We start from the raw sequence: 18630 nt of genomic DNA on the forward strand, positions 1-18630 counted from the left end.
GGCAAAACAGAGGAGCCTGGCGGGCTACATACAGTCCATGGGGTCACAAAGAGTTGGACCTGCCTGAGCAACTAAACACAGTGCAGCATAGTATCCCACTACATATACAGTAACTCCTCTACATATGAAAGAGTTCTATTCCAAGAGCACGTAAGTCCAATTTGTTCCTAAGCCCAACAAAGTTAGCCTAGGTACCCAACTAACACAGTCAACTATATGGTACTCTACGGTAACAGGTTTATAATACTTTTCACAGAAATAATACATAAAAAACAAACAAAAAATAAAATACTTTTAATCATACAATATAGTACCTTGAAAAGTACTGAAGTACAGTACAATATCTGGCATATAGAGGCTGGCATCAGGTCACTAGGCAAAAAGAGCTACTGACTGGAGGAGGGAGAGGAGATGGGAGATGGCAGAACTGAAGGACTGTCAGCAAGAGGAGATGGAGTTGTTGTTGTTCAGTCACTCAGTCGTGTCTGACTCTTTGCAACCCCATGGACTGCAGCACACCAGGATTCCCCATCCTGCATTATCTCCTGGAGTTTGTGCAAACTCATGTCCACTGAATCTGTGATGCCATCAAATCATCTCACCCTCTATCACCCCATTCTCCTCCTGTCCTCAAACTTTCCCAGTGTCAAGATCTTTTCCAAAGAGTCGGCTCTTCGCATCAGGTGGCCAAAATATTGGAGCTTCAGCCTCAGCCTCAGTCTTAAAATGAATATTCAGGATTGATTTCCTTTAGGATTGACTGGTTTGATCTCCTTGCAGTCCAAGGGACCCTCAAGAGTCTTCTCCAGCACCACAGTTCAAAAGCATCAATTCTTTGGCACTCAGCCTTCTTAATATTCCAACACTCACATCCCTACATGACTAATGGAAAAACCATAGCTTTGACTATACAGACGTGATGTCGCTGCTTTTTAATACACTGTCTAGGTTTGTCACAGCTTTTCTTACAAGGAGCATGAATCTTTTAATTTCATTGCTGCAGTCACCATCTGCAGTGATTTTGGAGCCCAAGAAAATAAAATCTGTCACTGTTTCCACTTCTCCCCCATCTATTAGCCATGAAGTAATGGCACCGGATACCATGATCTTAGTTTTTTGAATGTTGCGTTTTAAACTGTTTTTTCACTCTCCTCTTTCACCCGTATCAGGAGGCTCTTTACTTCTTCTTTGCTTTCTGCCATTAGAGTGGTATCATCTTGCATATCTGAGGTTGTTGATATTTCTTGATTCCAGCTTGTGAGTCATCAAGCCCAGCATTTTGCATGATACACTCTGCATATAAGTTAAATAAGCAAGGTGACAATACACAGCCTTGAGGTACTCCTTCTCCAATTTTAAACCAGTCAGTTGTTCCAAGTCTGGTTGTAACTGTTGCTTTTCGACCTGCATATAGGTTTCTCAGGAGGCAGGTAAGATGGTCTATTATTCCCATCACTGTAAGGATTTTTCACAGTTTGTTGTAATCCACACAGTCAAAGGCTTTAGCATAGTCCATGAAAGCAGAAATAGATGCTTTGCTGGCATTCTCTTGCTTTCTCCATGATCCAATAAATGTTGGCAATTTGATCTCTGGTTCCTTTGCCTTTGCTAAATCCAGCTTGTACCTCTGAAAGTTCCCAGTTCACACACTGTGAAGCCTACATTTTGGAGGAGGTGGAGGGCAATCTGCAGTTTTACTCACTGACTCACAATGATGGCACAGGTTCGGGCTCCTTGCTGGAACCAGACGCATGCTTGCATCTTGAAAGTTTGCGACTTGAATGTCTATACATAGGGGACTTAGTGTATATACCACGTTTTCTTCATCCATTCATCTGTTGATAGACATTTAGTTTGCGTCCATGTCTTGGCTACGTATAGAGTGCTGCTGTGAACACTGGGGCACATGTGTCTTTTCAAGTTAGATTTTTCATCCTTTCTGGATCTATGTCCAGGAGTGGCATTACTGGATCACACGGTACTCCTATTTTTAGTCTTTTAAAGAAACTTCATACTGCTCAAGTACTTATATTCTGATAAAATGGAAATGACAACTATATTAAAAAGCATTTTATAAATTCATTAATAAACTAAATGGTATGTTGATGACATACATGCTAACATAAATTCTACATAATTTAGCTAGGTATTTTCTAGATGAAATCTCAGAACTGAGAGGGTAAAGCAAAGTATGTTTATCTATCAAGACCATCCCTGACATTTATCTGTTTACACAAATTTGCTCTATTGTGTGTGACCTCTACTTTTTATCTCAGTTGCAAATACTAGGTTTTGCCTGATTTCTCAGGTCTGGAATTACTGGTGCTAAGAATAGCTGGCATTTATTTAGCTGTGTATATAAATGATCTCCTTTATCCTATGATGCAGATACTCTTTTATCCCAATTTTACACATAATATAATGCAAAATACAGAAAATAATTTGCCTAAGGTAAGCTGGCCTATGAGAAGACGTGAAACCAGGCACTCTGGTTTTAGATGATGCTTTTAGTACCATATTTTATTTCCTTACTTAGGCAGATGCTCTCCCGTGCTCTTTCAACCTCTGAAGGACTGGAATTCTGCTTCTGTCTATTTTGGAGTAAAGCCCACATGCTGCCAGGCATTCTACTTGCCCTGCTTGATGCTGGATTGTGACCTATTATGTATGGACATGATGACTCAGATGCTCTGCTTGCTGAATTATTTGTGTATAGTTTATCACTGCACCTCAGTGGTATATCTCTCTGCCTGATTTTAGTCCCAAGACTCTCTTTATATCCTGACTTCCTCCTACACTTGCTGAACTCCTTCAAGATTATTAAAAACAACTCAGTTACATGGTGCTGCTGCTGCTAAGTTGCTTCAGTCGTGTCCGACTCTGTGCGACCCCACAGACGGCAGCTAATGTGGAGTGAATATTGAGTTGCAATGGTAAAAACAGAAAGAAAAATTGAGAAATATTTTGTAGTTAAAGCCCAACAAATCTAAGTATTACATTTGATACTGGATCGAAATTTAGAAATAAATGGAGATTCCAAAATTATGATTCTTATTTATTGGGAGGATGGAGGTGTCATACTCAGAAAATGGACACCATGAGGAGTTAGGAATAAAAAAAGGAAAGAAAGAAATTTGGTTTTGGCTACATTCAGTTTGAGAAAAAGGAGAAATACATGCAGAGTATCTTGACACGACCATGTTCACAAGTTCATCAATCACTCTGCAAGATATCATGATTTTTTCTTTTACTTTTTAAATATTTCATAGAGAGATCAAGTAGGAACTTCGTAAGTTGCACTAAAATCTACACAATATTCAGAAATTTCATTGTAAATTTCATTGTAATTATTAGACAAAGGCATAGATGATATCCACAAGTCATTTTACTACACTCAATAGATAATGAATTTTAAAAAACACATCAAATACTCTCATTAAGGCAGAATCTGCTTTACAGATATATTCATCTCAAAAACTTTCAGTGTCAAATTTAAGAATACTGTTAATAATTTTTATTTGTGACTTTAATAACTTTAAAGTGAAATAAAAAAATCAGTCTAAAAGTTCCTGACTAATGATCTTAGGTCTTAACTGCAGGTAATTTTTAGATGTCATAGTAAGTATCTTAGATGTTATAGCAAATATCTTAATACAGAATTCTATATTATAAATAAAGAGAGGTTTGAAGGAAGGTATTTTAAGATTTATTCCTGGTAATTAATGCATTAATATTTATAGAGCAAAAAATTTTTGTTTTCTTTGACTTTTTCTCATTCTCTCTTTGAGTTATTTAATTCAAACACTGAAATCCAATTCAACAGAAATTAATTAAAGGAGAATTATATTCTTTGCTATATCTTTAAAACTGAATGCCCTCAGATTCTGAAGGGGTTTAAACAACACTAGTATAATTTTGTGCTTTTTAAAATTTTCAAATATTATTCCAAATTTGTCAGTTTTACTATAACCTGGAAGTATCATAATAGTCCTAAAATCACATATGAAAATAATCAAACGCAATGAAGAAATAACAGTTTTGAAAAGAAGTTCATTTTGCATTTAAGCTTTTCTGTAACTTCATAGGAATATAGAAGTGAAATGCTTTTTTTTAATGTAGTTGACTTACAATATTATAATAGTTTCACTTGAATAACATAGTAATTCAATATATATTCTATTCCATGTGAAGTTATAAAATATTGACTATATTCCTTGTGCTTCACATTACATTCTTGTTTCTTATTTATTTTATTCACAGTAGTTTACATCTCTTAATCCCCTACCCCTATCTTGCCCCTTGCTGCTTTGCTCCCTCCAAAGCTAACCACTTTTTGTTCTCTGTATCTGCGTCTGCTTCTGTTTTGTTATATTCTATTTATTTTTATTTTCACATTCCACATATAAGTGAAAACATATATTATTTGTCTTTCTTTGTCTGACTTATTTCACTAATCATAATACTCTCCAGGCCCATCCATGTTGCTGCAAATGGCAAAATTTCATTCCTTTTTATGACTGAGTAGTGTTTCATTGTGTGTGTGTGTGTGTGTGTGTGTGCATATATCTTGCTTCTTCCTTTTCCATTCATCTTTGAGGGATACTCTTAGTGTCAACTGAGGGACACTTCAGTTGCTTCTGTATCTTGGTTATTATAAATAATGCTGCAATAAGCACTGGGATTCATATATCTTTTTGAATTAGTGTTTTGGTTTTCTTCAGATGTAAACCCAAGAGAAGAGTTGCTGGATTATCTGGCAGCTCTATTTTTAATTCTTTGAGGAAGTTCCATGATGCTTTTCGTTATGGCCGCAACAATTTACATTCCCATCAACAGTGCACTTTTCTCCGTATCCTTTCCAACACTTGTTATTTGTTGCATTTTTGATGATGGCCATTCAAACAGATGCGAAAGGATATCTTGCGACTTTGATTTTCATCTCCCTGGTGATTAGTGATGTTGAACATCATTCCATGTGCCTACTGGCCATCTGTCTTCTTCAGAAAAATGCCTATTCAGGCCTTCTGCATTTTAAAAGTAAGATACTTGTTACATGTTTCTAGGGTCAAAACAATTTTTTTTTCCTCTCTCTCTCTCTACACACACACACAAACTGTGGGTCTATGGTTTGAAAAGTACCATATAATAATTGATATTTATAGCTGTAAACTGATATTTATAATGATATTTATAACTGAGTCCCATACTACTGATGAATCATCTGATGAAAAGATATGTAATAAATATTTTGGGATGAATGAATATTAGAATGTAAACTCCATGAGCACAAGTTTGTTTTGTCTTGTTTTGCTTATTCATTGCTACATTCTCAGCATATACAACATTGTCTGGAATATCATAGATGCTTAATAAAGCATACACAGGATGAAAGGAATTAAATTTATAAATAAAAGGTAATAACAGGGAAAATTATCTGAGCACAAAAATGTATTTCGGGCTACTTGGATTAACACTGCCCTCCAATCCCTATGTTCTTAATTCTCAAACAAGTATCAAGTCACACCTTGGATTTCTAACTTAATTTCTTGTTCTTCCTCTCCTGTATTTATTTTCATATAAAATTAACATAATGTCAAAAGATCTTTACACCAAATGTCTTTTGGTTTTTTCATCACTAAAGCTTTAGGGTCACCTATTTGAATAAGTTAATAGTTTCATGTCTGATAATTTAGATGTCTCACTCCTCTGTGCACAGGTCATTCTCTCAGTCAGATGATCTTTCTCATTATTTAACCCTTTTCTCTGCTTCTCTCATGCCCCAAATAAATTCTGTATATTTGTTCAAGTTATGTACTCATTCTTTCCCTTAGACTTTCCTATTGTAACTCATAAGGAACAGTTAAAATCAAATTCATATTTACTTGAGACATTACTAGTTTGATCTGCATAAATTTTTATTGGCTTATAATTTTGCTTTTTCATGCTTAAGTCCCTTGTGATTTTGTCTTATTTCTCCCTTAAGGGGCCAAGGACTGAGGCACCCCAGTTTTCTCTTTGCATTGTTCATATTAAGTAATATAATGTCAACATTCGATATATACTTGTTCTGTGAAAAATTTCTTGGTGTAGTCCTTCCTTTTCATTACTTATATAGAATGGGGAAGGGGAAAACACCTGAAAATGGCAACAATATCCAAATAATAGTGATGTGAACACATTAGAAAAGGTATAGTTTTGAAGAGTATATTTATGTACTAGTTGGGCTAAAAGAATAGCAACTATTTCAGATGTATGACAGAGGGAAAAAAGGCATAGGAAATTGTGATGATTTTTCACATTTCTATTAGGTGTTGACATGGCCACTTCTGCTCATATTCCATGAACAGAAACAAGTAACATGACAAGGTCTGTGTCAGAATGGAAGGGATACATACTCCTTCCACAAAGGGCAGTAAAATGATCATTGCAACAGGTAGTGATTTATAATCTTCTTCAGGGAATATTGTGAATAATAGCGAACAGTAGTAAAATATACCATGATATGTTTTACAGTAAAGTAACAAGATTTGTTTTCCTGTCCCAAACAACAACAACAAAAAAAACAAGTCTTAATAATATATTGTCATCATATATAAACTCAAGTCTCTGCAAGTTATAAAGATTATACAAATAGTGTATAAAACTAATGGGTATTTATTTAAATAATATACTATAAACAACTCTGATTGGGCTTCTCAAGTGGTGCTAGTGATAAAGAACCCACCGGCCAATGCAGGAAACACAAGAGATGCGGGTTCCATTCTGGGTTGGAAAGATTCCCTGGTGGAGGGCCTGGCAAGCCACTCCAGTATTCTTGCTTGGAGAAACCCATGGACAAAGGAGCCTGATGGGCTATGGTCCATAAGATCACAAAGAGTCTCAGACATTACTGAAGTGACTTAGCATGCACACACACAAATATAGCTCTGATTATTAGTATTTTAATATTAGTATTAATGCTAATATTAAAATGAGAGTTGGACTATAAAGAAAGCTGAGCGCCAAAGAATTGATGCTTTTGAACTGTGGTGCTGGAGAAGAGACTCTTTTGAGAGTCCCTTGGACTGCAAGGAGATCCAACCAGTCCATCCTAGAGGAAATCAGTCCTGAATATTCATTGCAAGGACTGATGGTGAAGCTGAAACTCCAATACTTTGGCCACTTTATACGAAGAACTGACTCATTGGAAAAGACCCTGATGCTGGGAAAGACTGAAGGCGGGAGGAGAAGGGGATGACAGAGGATGAGTTGATTGGATGGCATGATCGACTCAATGGACATGAGTTTGAGCAAGCTCATAGAGTTGGTGATGGACAGGGAAGCCTGGCGTGCTGCAGTACGTGGGGTCGCAAAGAGTCAGACATGACTGAACTGAACTGAATTAATATTTTGATCTCTGATTGCCTCAAGAATCTCATATTATAAATATTCACCTCAAATAAATGCACTTATGCATACACCCTGGTGGCTCAGAGGGTAAAGAATCTGCTGCATTGTAGGAAACTTGGGTTTGATCCATAAGTTGGGAAGATTTCCTGGAGAAGGGAATGGCTACCCACTTCAGTATTCTTGCCTGGAGAATTCCATAGACAGAGAAGTCTGGTAGGCTGTCATCCCTGGGGTCACAAAGAGTCAGACATGACTGAGTGACTTTCACTTTCATTCATATACATGCAAATTTTGGATACAATTTTGAGATTCTGGAATTTTCTAATGCCCAATTAATCACCACCTAGAGCTCTACTGACTCCAAAGAAAGGAACTTTTATAATATCTTTTCAGCTTCCTTCCATCTCTTTCATACCATTAGTAGCTACATTTCTTGGATGGCCACTATTTCAATCTGTAATCTTCTTAAGCCATTGTGATTTTTTTTCTGCAATTCCACTTCAGTAAAACTCCCCTTGTTAAATATTCTAGTAATGTCTGTTGCTAAATCTACAGAACATTTTCCAGTTTTTACCTTACTTGATTTCTCAGTCATATTTGACATTGGTGACCACTCAGCCCTTCCTCAAATGTTTGTTCTCTTTCCCTGGTATCCATGACATGTGTGTGTGTGCGCGCGCACGCACTTATATTCAGCCATGTTCAACTCTTTGCGACCCTGGGGACTGCAGCCCGCCAGATTCCTTTGTTCATGGTATTCTCTAGGTAAGAATACCGGAATGGGTTGCTATTCCCTTCTCCAGGGGATCTTCCTGACCCAAGGATTTAACCTGGGTCTCCTGAATTGCAGGCAGATTCTTTACCACTGAGCCGTAAGGGAAGCACCATCTGTGACATATACTCACCTAATTTCCTCCCTTGTCTCTGCCTAACTTGTTAGGATTATTTCTTAAATATTTGTATTTATTGAGGTTCTATGACTCCACCCTCATCTTGTCTAATTCTATACACTCTTCATTGTCAATACTGTTTACTTTCATTGTTGCAAATGTCACCAATGATTCTCAAACATTTATCATTGGCCCGGGTTTCTCATTTGATAGATTATCTTTTTCAGCTCTTTTTTAGTATCTCTTAATTGGACGGCTCACAGTCAGATAACAAAATTCAACATGATCAAAAGTGAATTCACTCTGTTTTCACTGAAAATACTCCTGCCTCTTTCATACCCCCTTGAAGGATGGTTCCAACGTCATATCTTAACCATAGCTTGTTTTGTTCCCAATTTTTACCCTTTTCCTTCCAAAATGTGCTCTAACTTTTCTTGATTTAAAACTTTACTAGACTTTGCATTCCCCTCGATACATTTTAAGCTCTTTAATAAGATTTACATGTTCTTTCACACATGGTCCCAGCTTAGATTTCCATTCACTTCTGTCAGTCTAAGCCCGTCTTATCTCTGTACAGCAGCCAAATTGGCACTTTCTCCTGTTTCCTATGCAATCTATAGATTATCTGCCTCTGCTTACTTGCCCTTGCTGTTACATTTTCACACTATTCATTCACAGATTTATTTAGAAAATACTTCTCATCCTGGTCTTCCACAAGTAGATTAGATGGTTACTTGCTATGCTCCTACATCACTTCCATTATATCTCATCATATTGTGTGACTCCTGACTCCCTACACAGCCAGTTCCAAGATGATGCATGGACACCTAAAATTATGAATGAAACCTTTATTTACAAATGTATAATATTATAACTTAAGTTTCAGTCCCAAAGACCCATTTTACAACTTCAAAACTCTAAAATTCACTGGGAAAGCAAATGCAAATAAAGCACTGATGTATGCAGCAATAGTTATTTACTAACCATGGTGAAATGATTACTAAAATAAATTGAGTTACACAATATGCCAGTTTGCATAATTTCAAGATTACTCAAAGGGATCTTAGCGACACTTTAACACCAGCTTGCCGGAGTCCACTTTATGGTTTCCCTGTGTAAATCCAAGTTGGGCCTAGTTACAGCTTGGCACTGTTTGACGATACTTGTCTTTCACAACATATGTATCTGTGAGATGATTTTGCATTCTGTGACTGAAGGAGATTTCAGAGAGCATCCAGGAGGATGGCCCTTGGTTAGTATCAGGGATTTTTGTTGCTGCTGTTATTGCTGGTTTTAGTTAGTTTGTTGTTGTTGTTGTGAGCCTAATCCAGAGAGTTAACACTGGAAAAATATAAAGATCCCCAAATTTCCCTTCCCACTTCCCAAGACAAAGTGTCATATGAGACATCACCCTGAGGTAATGGTAGCCTCCAAGTACATTACCAGCAAATGATATCAGAGGTCACGGGATAGAAAAGCTCACAAAACAAAATACTCAAAATCATTCATTTTATCAAGTCTATTAAAAACACACCAAAGCAAGGGAAAAGAGATAAGATATATTAACCCACATAGGATAAGGTGCAGTGGGAAAGATCACACTATTTGAATGCTGGGATGCTGCTGCTGCTAAATCGCTTCAGTCGTGTCCAACTCTGTACGACCTCATAGACGGCAGCCCACCAGGCTCCTCCATCCATGGGATTTTCCAGGCAAGAGTACTGGAGTGGGGTGCCATTGCCTTCTCCGGAATGCTGGTTATCTATGTTCAGATGTCCTCTTCCTTCTTCTGCCGTATCAACTGCACTGACTGACGATGTGGTTATAAAGGCCAGAGATAAAGTCTGAGCTGGTGCCAAAGTGCCAAAAGATGCTCTGGGTAAATGACACACACTTGTTCTACTAGAGAGATGCAGGGATGAATACACCTGGCCAATAGCTCTAGCTTCCAATTAGCCTAATGAATAGCTAGGGATTTTATATGGTTACTTGAGCAGACGACATAAAGGGTCACAACTGAAGTCACCAATGGGTGGCCAAATAAAGACTTCATGAAAGATAATTCTCATGTGTATCTTGTGTATCTATATCTTTCTCAAGCCTACATTTGTATTCATTTTGTGAATCTTTAAACTACATCAAAAATGAGGATTACCCATATCTGTTATTTTCATCATTTAAGCTTGCACATGTCCTGAAGTAGTGAGCATTAAGGTAAAGCTCATTTTCACATTGGTGATTATTATTTTCTAAGGATTTCTCATCCAAAGAATAGCAGTGATCACTGATCTCAACTTCATGCAGTTTATTTGTGCTGCCAATTGATTCAAAGAAATAACTGGATTAGTATCAGTGATACCAATGATCAAAGTAGGTAGGTAATCATGACTAAGTCTGAGTCAAGTTCTGGAAGATTTATATTTAATAGGAGGCGTCAAAAAGTAGATATCAAAATTGAACCAGTGCCTGCTTAGTTTCTTTAGGTACTTGAGCTAGAAAACCCAGGAATTAGTGTTACTATATGCATCTGTAAGAATGGAGTTATATCAGAACTCTCAGCATAAAATTCCATGATTCCACAATTCTAAAGCAAGGCTCCCTGAATTGGAGTAGCAGCAAAAATTAAAATCTTTCCTCTCTAGATAATAAAACAACTACTGGATGCATTTAGAATGTTTCTTTTAATATTTTCCCTCACAGTAGTCTAAAGAGTAACGTAAGATAATTTTTCCCCATGAAATGTTATTTTTTCCTTAAAAAGGAAAAAATGTTATTTCATAAGGCATCAGTATTCTAATTTATTTGTTTTCAGTGCCCTTATATTGCTCTTCGATTTGATGTTACATAGTACTGAATGATGCAAAATAAAGTTCTCTGAAACCTGTCTTCTCTTATCATATTTTGACTTCAAAAAATAAAAATTTTTGCTCTGCTACAACACTAAGATTCCTTAGTTATAAATTTAAATCCCTGTGACTATTTGTCAAATTGCTATATATTGTAATAATCTCATATAAATGCATAGATAAAGGCTGATTGATGTAGCCTCGCAAAAAATTTATCTTGGTAGAATTGATACTCATATATTTGTGTGGAAGCACAAGAGTCAGCAACTATGTGTTTAAATAACTTTCATATTCTTCAGTTTGCTCTTTTAGACAGGTTAAAAGAAAAACGTGTAGGATAAACACAAGATACATGAAACCTCTATAATAAACAATGCTAACTGTGAGAGAACTGGGTACTGGCTGTTATGACCATTGACCCCAATTAATTGCATTTTTTAAATATACACATAACAGAAAGTTTAAACATAACATATTGTTCACATACTTTTTATTTCCACTGTCACTTTCACAAACAGTATGTGAGAGAAACTGGCTAAGTTTTTACCAAAAGGCTCTTCATTCTTTTTCCAGCCTTAAGGATAGACTGTCTTCCCAGGCTCTCTTGTAATTGAATGCTGCCATGTGAGTTATTCTTACCAGTGGCAAAAGAAAAAAGTATGTGTCATTTCTGGACCAAGGGTTTTAGAAATGGTGTGCTTATTTCTCCCATTTTTTGGACCACGAAGGTTCAAAACCCAAAGAAATGGTAGATATCAGACAAGGACCCTAAATTATTGCATGGACGCGAGTAGCCCACTGACCAATTCTTACCTTGGAATATTGAAAGAGTAAAAAATAAAGTTCACTTGAGTTTGTGACCCATTATTTATTTGGTATTGTTTTATTGCTCGCTCTAAATTATACAGCATAATAATATTATGTGGTCTTGTTTAATGGAAATAAATTCATGTTCTCACAAAACTATAGGTAGGTAAAGTGTATGGTGGAAGTTATTTATATTATCAATCTAAGCCATGTTAAATTTTAAATTCAACAGTAAGCATAAGAAAATGCAATTTAATTGTTTCAATAATGCTAGCATTAATATATATAAAAATATGAATAATATTCATAATAGTTAATAAAGTGTTGTGAATATAGGCAAACTATTTTCATAAATGGTAAACTCTATAGCTGAAATGATGTGACACTGAAATTAAAATGTCTATTACAACTGTAAATATTTGCTTTACTTTGCATCAAAATTATATTTGAATTTAAAAGACAACTTACTGCAACTTCCTCAGTCTTTGCTACTGTCATGGCCATACTTTAATTACTCATTTTCTTTGGTGCCTGATCTTAGCACACTTTATCTTGACATACAAAACCATCATTGGTCTAAATAGAACAAATGCTTATTATTATTATTATGCTATTATGTTACTAATATACCATGTGATACTTGGAATATCCAAAGAGATGGAAGGGCTGGCCACCACAGCAAACATGAGAGTAGCTGTATGACATGCTGCCCTTGAAAGAACATATAGACAAAAAAATGGTATTTGAAATAAAATATGCAGAATAAGTGTGGTTAGTGACACTGTATGCCTCTATGAATTACTTTTTTTCATTGAAGGTAGGCACTAAAATTAATGAAAGAGGTGGGTTCCACTACTTCTGCCTAAATGTAATTAACTTCTTAGAAGATAAGCATATTTTATCTTAACCATTGTTCCTTGGCTTTCAAACACCAGTAGGAGTAGAAGATAACCTCAGCATAATAATTAGTTTTATATTTGTGTGGGAGACTTTTTGCCTTAAACATAAAATATCAGTTGTTTTCTTGTTCTGTAATCATACTGTTCCCAAATTTCTTCAGATTTACTTAGTGTTCTCAAAGTGGGATTCCTGACCGAGCAGTATTCTATTACCTGGGAACTTATTAGAAATGCAAATTCTCTAGCCATACCACAGATTTGTGGTGGTTGTTCAGTTCAGTTGTGTCAGATTCTTTGTGATCCAATGGATTTACAGCAAGCCAGGATTCCATCTTTCATCATCTCCTAGAGTTTGCTCAAACTCATGTCCATGGAGTCAATGATACTAGCCAACTCTCGCATCCTCTGTTGCCCCCTTCTCCTCCTGCTCTCAATCTTTCCCAGCATCAGGGTCTTTTCCAGTGAGTTGGCTTTTCCTATCCGGTGGCCAAAGTTTTGGAGCTTCAGCTTTAGTATCAGTGCTTCCAGTGAATATTCAGGGTTGATTTCCTTTAGGATTGACTGACTGGTTTGATATGCCTGCTGTCCAAGGGACTCCAACACCACAGTTCAAAAGCATTAATTCTTTGGTGCTCAGCCTTCTTTATGGTCCAACTCTCATATCTATACATGACTACTGGAAAAACCATAGCTTTGACTATAGGAACCTTTGTTGGCAAAGTGATATCTCTGCTTTAAAACATGCTGTCTAGGTTTGTCAGAGCTTTTCTTCTAAGGATTAAGCGGCTTTTAATTTTGTGAGTGAAGTCACAGTCCCCAGTGATTTTGGATCCCAAGAAAATAAAGTCTGTCACTGTTTCCACTGTTTCCCCATCTATTTGCCATGAAGTGATGGGACCGGATGCCACGATCTTCATTTTTGAGTGTTGAATTTTAAGCCAGCTTTTTCGCTCTCCTCTTTCATCTTCATCAAAATGCTTTTTAGTTCCTCTTCACTATCTGCCATTAGGGTGGTATGATCTGCATTTCTGAGGTTATTGATATTTCTCGGAGCAATCTTGATTCCAGCTTGTGATTCATCTAGTCTGGTATTTCCCATGATATACCCTGCATATAAGTTAAATAAGTAAGGGTGACAATACACAGCCTTGACATATTCCTTTCCCAATTTGGAACAAGTCAGTTGTTCCATGTCCAGTTCTAACTGTTGCTTCTTTACCTCAATACAGATTTCTCAGGAGGCAGGTAAGATGGTCTGATATTCCCATCTCTTGAAGAATTTTCCACAGTTTGCTGTGATCCACACAGTCAAAGGCTTAAGTGTAGTCAATGAGGCAGAAGTAGATGTTTTTCTGGAACTCATTTGCTTTTTCTATGATCCAACAGATGTTGGCACTTTGATTTCTCGTTCCTTTGCCTTTTCTAAATCTAGCATGTACATCTGGAAGTTCTTGGTTCACATACTGTTGAAGCCTAGCTTAAAAGATTTTGAGCATTAGCTTCCTAGCATGTGAAATGAGCTCAATTGTACAGTAGTTAAAATGTTCGTTGGCATTGCCCTTCTTGGGACTAGACTGAAAACTGACCTTTTCCAGTCCTGTGGCTATTGCTGAATTTTCCAAGTTTGCTGGCATAATGAATGCAGCACATTAACAGCATCATCTTTTAGGACCTGAAATAACAGCTGGAATTCCATCACCTCCACTAGCTTTGTTTGTAGTAATGCTTCCTAAGGCCCACTTGACTTCACACTCCAGGATGTCTGGTTCTAGGTGAATGATCACACCATCGTGGTTATCTGGGTCATTAAGACCTTTTTTGTATAGTTCTTCTGTGTTTTCTACTTTTTTAAAAATCTCTTTTGCTTCTGTTAAGTCCTAACTGTTTCTGTCTTTTATTATACCCATCTTTGCATGAAATATTTCCTTGGTATATCTAATTTTCTTGATGAGATCTGTAGTCTTTCCCATTCTATTGTTTTCTTCTGTTTCTTTGCATTGTTCACTTAAGAAGGCTTTCTTATCTTGCCTTGCAATTCTCTGGAACTCTGCATTTAGTTGGCTGTATCTTTCCCTTTCTTCTTTGCCTTTCGTTTCTTTTGTCAGCTATTTGTAAGGCCTCCTCAGACAACTACTTTGCCTTCTTGCATTTTTCCCCCCCTTGGGGATGCTTTTGGTTACTGCCTCCTATACAATGGTATGAACCTCTGTCCATAGTTCTTCAGGCACTCTATCAGGTCTAACCTCTTGAATCTATTTGTCACTTCCACAGTATAATCAAAAGGGATTTGATTTAGGTCATACCTGAATGGCCTAGTGGTTTTCCCTAGTTTCTTTATGTCTGAATTTCACAATAAGGAGCTCATCATGATCTGAGCCACAGTCAGCTCCAGGTCTTGTTTTTGCTGACTGTATGGAGCTTCTCCATCTTTGGCTACAAAGAATATAATCAATCTGATTTTGGTAGTGCCCATCTGATGATGTCCATATGTAGAGTTCTCTCTTGAGTTGTTGAAAGAGGGTTTTTGCTATGACCAGTGCATTCTCTTGGCAAAACTCTGTTAGCCTTTGCCCTGCTTCATTTTGTACTTCAAGACCAACCTTGCCCGTTAGTACACGTATCTCTTCACTTTCTACTTTTGTACTCCAATTCTCTATGATGAAAAGGACATCTTTTTTGGTGTTAGTTCTAGAAAGTCTTATAGGTCTTCATAGAACCAGTCAAATTCAGTTTCATTTGCCTATTTATCCATAGACTTGGATTACTGTGATGCTGAATGGCTTGCCTAGGAAATGAACTGAGATCATTTTGTCATTTCTGAGACTTCACCCAAGTACTGCATTTCAGACTCTTTTGTTGACTATGAGGGCTACTCCTTTTCTTCTAAGGGATTCTTCCCCAGAGTAGTAGATACAAGGGTCATCTGAATTAAATTTGCCCATTCCTGTCCATTTTGGTTCATTTGATTCCTAAAATGTTGATGTTCACTCTTGCCATCTCCTGTTTGACCACTTCCAGTGCACCTTGGTTCATGAACCTAACATTCCAGGTTCTTACGCAGTATTGTTCTTTACAGCATCAGGCTTTCCTTACACCACCAGACACATCCACAATTGGGCCTGTTTCCACTTTGGCTTAGCCTCTTCATTCTTTCTGGAACTACTTCTGTGTTCTTCCCCAGTAGCATTTTGGGTACATCTGAACCTTTAGGGATGGGGCCCCCAGATCTGTTCTGTAACCATTCCTCTAGAGATTCTCTTGCATGCTAAACTTGAGAGCCACTAGATTAGAACTAGTGTAGAACTAGTGTAGGGTTGACTAGATCACCTAAATGTTATTTATGCCCTTTGCAGTGGTTTTAAGGGTGAGAATGTGAGAACATATAGTTTCTAAGCTGAGGATGACCATAAAGACAATTTATTCTCTGTAAAATAGTCTTTACTATATGCTTCCTGCCATCCATTATCAAAATGTTCTCTTTTGTGCTATCAATTCTGAGTTGGCCTTCAACTCTGTTGTGCCAACTATATGTGGGCATTATATTTAGAATTAATATTTGTACTTCTTATATGAATAGGAATCAGACAAATCAAGACTTTTCTTGGAAATACTATTAATAACAACTTTGTGGCTATACTTGGCAAATGTTGATTACCAAGGAAATTGTAAGGAAGGAAGGAAGAAATTCTTGTACAAAGAGACATGTCAACTGTCTCTAAAAATAAGAACGTTTCTGAGGTATAAAGACCATTTTATATCTTCCAGGGGAATTCCAGAGAATGAAAATTATGTGTACTGATATATGATCAGTATGAAAAATCTGTTATTAAATTAGATCTATCTGAAAATGGGCTGGGGTGCTTTGTGACTTAGTGAGTTTTCCTGTGATTAAGAATATTTAAGTCAACATCACATAGTAGGTTGACTGGGTGATCTAGATCCTTGCTACCCAAAGTGTAGTTTCATCCAGGAGTTGTTACAGGTGCAGAATCTCAGGGTCCACCCCAGTTCAAGTGAGTCAGAATCTACGATAGCACAAGATCTATGGGTGATCTATGGGGCTTCCCCAATGGCTCAGTGGTAAAGAATCCGCATATCAATGCAGGAGAAATGGGTTCAATCCCTAGGTTGGAGAAGATCCCCTGGGGGAGGAAATGACAACCATTATACTTGCCTGGGAAATCCCATGCACAGAGGAGCATGGCATGCTACAGTCCGTGGGGTCCCAAAAGAGCTGGACATGACTTGGTGACCTAAACAACAGCAATAGGTATGCTGTGTTTGAGACAGTGCTCCAGTTGACATCTAATGAATCTTTACATTAAGATTATACTTAATTCTAATACTTATCTTATACTTAATTCTAATACTTAATTCTCTTATACTTAATTCTAATAAGATTATGTTGTGATACAGAATTTGAGTAACAGTCTAGAAGAGAAGGGGGTAATTATGTGAGCTTGAGCTCACCTTCTACTATGAGGTCATCAACTTAATTAAATGGCAACCCACTCCAGTGTTCTTGCCTGGAGAATCCCAGGGATGGGGGAGCCTGGTGGGCTGCCGTCTATGGGGTCGCACCGAGTCGGCCACAACTGAAGCGACTTAGCAGCAGCAGCCTAACATAAAATGGTATGTTTCTTGAATACTGTACTTAATGTAAGTGAGCAGTTATTTGAATAGTATTTCTATAGTTAGCTTTGGACTATTTGCCTAACACAAAAGTGAAACATATCTTTTGGATTTATTGCACTACATCATAAGAGTATTTGTACTAACTTCCAAGTTATACACAATGTTGAACCCTTCTCCCAATTCTCTTCTGCATGTCCTCTTCTTTATACTAAAACTAGGATATCTTAATTTCCCTTACTGAAACCTTTCCTTTTTGTTTAGAGCAGGTACCAGTTTTGTCTTCTGCTTTCTCTCTATCCCTGATGGGTCTGTATGAATGGACAGAAGAGGCAGAAAGAAAGGAAAATATGTTAAGGGTTGTTTAGGTATGAGAGAACTGGAAAAGATACAGGGAGCAGACCGCTCAAAGCTAAAATTTACTCTGGCAGGGAGTACTTAACACACAATTCTCATCTCCAAAGCTATGAATGGAAAAGAGCTGGAGAGGTAATGAGAAGTGACAGATGCCGCCACACCCTAGATTGACTCAGGTCGCTACAACCGCGACTACCATGCCCTTGGTCTTGAGAGAAGGAAGCCGGTTAAAGAGATGACAAGCACGGAAGGCCAGAGAGCCAGAAGATGCTAAAGCCTGTTCTGTCCCTACCAGTACGGGCAACACACGTCTTCCTGTAGAGACCATTGTGCGTGAAGCCAGGGCAAGGAGGAACGCACCCGCCTTGTCACACCTGCCCAGCCCCAGCCCTTGCCTTTGCCGGGGGCACTGGGACCAGCGCAAGCCTCAGCAGCTTTGAGGGAGTCGTGTGTATCCGCGAGCGCGTGTACGTGAGGAGGAGAGCAAAGACGTGATTACTTCAGAATTTATTTAAGGGCCGGTGGAAACCACTGCACCAGCTTCCAGGGGAAGCCCTTGTTTCAGAGGAAGAGGAGGTGGCGGCTGCCAAGGAGGAGGAAGGGGGTGGAGGTGGGGGAGACAGACGGAGGAGGAGGAGCGGCAGCAGCAACCGCACAGGCAAGTAAGAAGATGCTATAGCATCCGCACTGGCGCCCAGCAGGTTGGTTCTCCCGGCCAACCGATGCCAGCAAAGAGGCTGGGAGGCGAAGCTGGGTGTGGGGGTTCTGACTGCTTGCCCTTCTGGAGAAGCAGGAGCTCTTTTAAGTGAA

The 18630-nt window shown here is 37.8% G+C and overlaps 1 protein-coding gene and 1 long non-coding RNA gene across 2 annotated transcripts in view; one reads left to right on the top strand and one right to left on the bottom strand.

The window, feature by feature from the left end:
• Positions 1 to 18630, bottom strand: part of LOC129656127 (uncharacterized) — a 184530-nt gene that overhangs the window by 91574 nt on the left and 74326 nt on the right. The window lies entirely within an intron of this gene.
• The window catches only part of PPFIA2 (PTPRF interacting protein alpha 2), a 496123-nt gene continuing 495934 nt past the window's right edge, over positions 18442 to 18630 (top strand). Inside the window, exon 1 of the mRNA XM_055586841.1 lies at positions 18442 to 18521. The gene's annotated coding sequence lies outside the window, so the exon portion shown is untranslated. The remainder of the gene's footprint in view (positions 18522 to 18630) is intronic.

Source organism: Bubalus kerabau, chromosome 1 (assembly GCF_029407905.1).
Source record: "Bubalus kerabau isolate K-KA32 ecotype Philippines breed swamp buffalo chromosome 1, PCC_UOA_SB_1v2, whole genome shotgun sequence".
Taxonomy (NCBI): domain Eukaryota; kingdom Metazoa; phylum Chordata; class Mammalia; order Artiodactyla; family Bovidae; genus Bubalus; species Bubalus kerabau.